This window comes from Psammomys obesus, unplaced genomic scaffold, assembly GCF_907164565.1.
Source record: "Psammomys obesus unplaced genomic scaffold, mPsaObe1.curated_primary_1811, whole genome shotgun sequence".
NCBI classification, from domain to species: domain Eukaryota; kingdom Metazoa; phylum Chordata; class Mammalia; order Rodentia; family Muridae; genus Psammomys; species Psammomys obesus.
The window spans coordinates 10242237-10244592 of record NW_026586383.1 but is presented as its reverse complement, the minus strand read 5'-3'; positions in this window follow the sequence as shown (position 1 = coordinate 10244592).

Here is a 2356-nt window from a genome sequence, read left to right as displayed (position 1 = left end):
GGCTTATAGGATGCCCGCCCCACCCCAGCCATAGGCTTATAGGATGCCTGCCCCACCCCAGCCATAGGCTTATAGGATGCCCACCCCACCCCAGCCATAGGCTTGTGACCCTGGACTCCTTGGTCAGCAGTCTGGGCTGCAGGGCCAATGGTGGTCTGGTGGTGGCATCTTTTGGCACGCTCCTTCCTCCGTCACCACGAAGTTTGATTCTCTGTGTTTAGGGAGACTCTTTGATGTAATTATTACCCTGCAGTTACCCTTTTAGAACATCTCCAGCCCAGTGGTTCTCAACCTTCCTAATGTTCCTCATGTTGTGGTCCCCCAACCATAAAATCATTTTCGTTTCTACTTCATAGCTGTAATTTTACTACTGTTACAAATTGTAATGTAGGTATCTGTGTTTGCCAATGGTCTTTGGTGACCCCTATGAGGGGTCACTGACCCCGGGCGATTGTAACCAGCAGGCTGGTTTATAAACGGTGCTCTAACCCACCCACGTAGACTTTTTGCATTTGCAGCTGGGAGCCGAGCCGATGTGAGTATGCCATCTGTTGTCCTGCTCTTAGCTCGAACTTTAAATGCTTCATAAAGAATTTTTTTTTAATACAGGTAAGTGAAGCTACAAGAGATGAAATAGGGTACCGGCAGATGGGGAGAGGAAGAGACTCACAGAATTCATGCAGAAATGGGTCGAATCTTGACAGAGAATATTTTTCCTTCATAAAAACTGACGAGAACATCAAGGATTGTCCTCGGCAAGCTCGTGGGTCTGTTTGCACTGTAAAAGAGGGGGAAGGCATTTGCTTAGCAGAGTGGGGTGAAAGAGGAGCAAAGGGAACGGGGAAGACTTGCCATGGGGTCTACAGAGCCAGCGAGAGCCAAGAGCCCACCTGGCTTCAGTGGTGCCCTGTTGAGGCAGAGGCCCAGCCCGGCACCCGCACGCCTGCTTTATTGTCTCCATTCTCAATCCGTTCTGGACCCCTGCTCAGGGAATGGTGTTGCCCACAGGGGGTCGGGTCATTCTTAATTAAGACATCCTCCACACCCCAAAAAAGACATCCTCCCCCCAAAAAAAGACATCCTTCCCCCCACCAAAAAAAAGACATCCTTCCCCAGCGCACACACACGCACGCACACACACTCTGGCCAACCCTAATGTAGACAGTCCCTCAATGAGACTATGATTGTAGGTTGTGTCACGGTGACAACTAAAGCTGACTTTACATGGGCTCGTGTCCCAGGTGGATGGCATCTCACCAACACATGACATTTTCACGGTTATTTTTGAGTTGATCCTGGATGACCCGGGTGCGTCGGTGGTGTGCTCGAAGTGTTTCCTCCCCCCCCCCCCCCGCCTCCCCCAGCTATGCTGTTCTCCACTGCTGACTTGAGAATTTGCACTGGCCTCATGACTCACCTGGCTTTACTCACTCCCGCTGCCCCTCCCACCCTCCACTAGAGGCTCCCCAGGGCAGCCAAGGCTGAGAGCAGGGTGCCCGGAGCCTCAGGATGTCTTGAAAGGAGGTGGAGCCATCTGGAGAACACACGGATGAGAGGCCAGGCCCGCCCCCTGGTGTTTCCCCAGCCTTGAACCCAGGCACCCTTTTGCAGGTGATGCCCTGAAGGGAATTGGGAGGAGCCTGTCCTTCTTGAAATTCAACTTTCCCGGGGAAAGCAGAGGGGTTGAACTTGTGATCACCAAGGTCAGTGCCCAAAGGCCTTCTTTTATCTCCGAGCGCCCTCTGCTGGCAATCTTTTTGGCTTGATGGAACCAAGAGCTCAGACATAGTAGACACCATTTCCTCCCATAGGCCAGGATCTTAAATTAATCCCTTATAGGCTTCACACCGATGCCTCCCTTTTGCCAGCCTTCCCCAGATGGTACCTAGGTCCTGAATGGAACTCACGCTGCTAGCGCTGCCAGGGAGGCCTGAACTGTTTTCTGTGGTGTCATCCACAAGGCTCCTGGGCTGTGTGTGGGGCCGGACACTTCTCCGCTCAGCCCCAGCTGCTGTCATTTCTCCTTCTGCGCTGCTCCGTGGAGCCGTGGCCCTGTGAGTCTTGGGGTGGGCGGTGTGACATTTTCCTTCCTCGCCCTGTGAAACTGGGTCATCTGTCCTTGGAGCCTAAGGCTCATCCCACGCTTTTCCCATAACGCAGACTACCGGAAAAGGTGGGGTTGCCAGTCTCCAAAGCATAGAGTACTGCGGCCTCTCCAGCTCCTTCCTTTCCTCCTCTGCTGCAAGACCCCTGCCTGCTCAGTTCTTGTCGTGGATGATCGGCGAGCAAGCCTAGGAGGGGCAGGGTGGGGCACGCATCGTGCTGGCGGAGAATGAAAGACGGTTCCGGCGGGCTT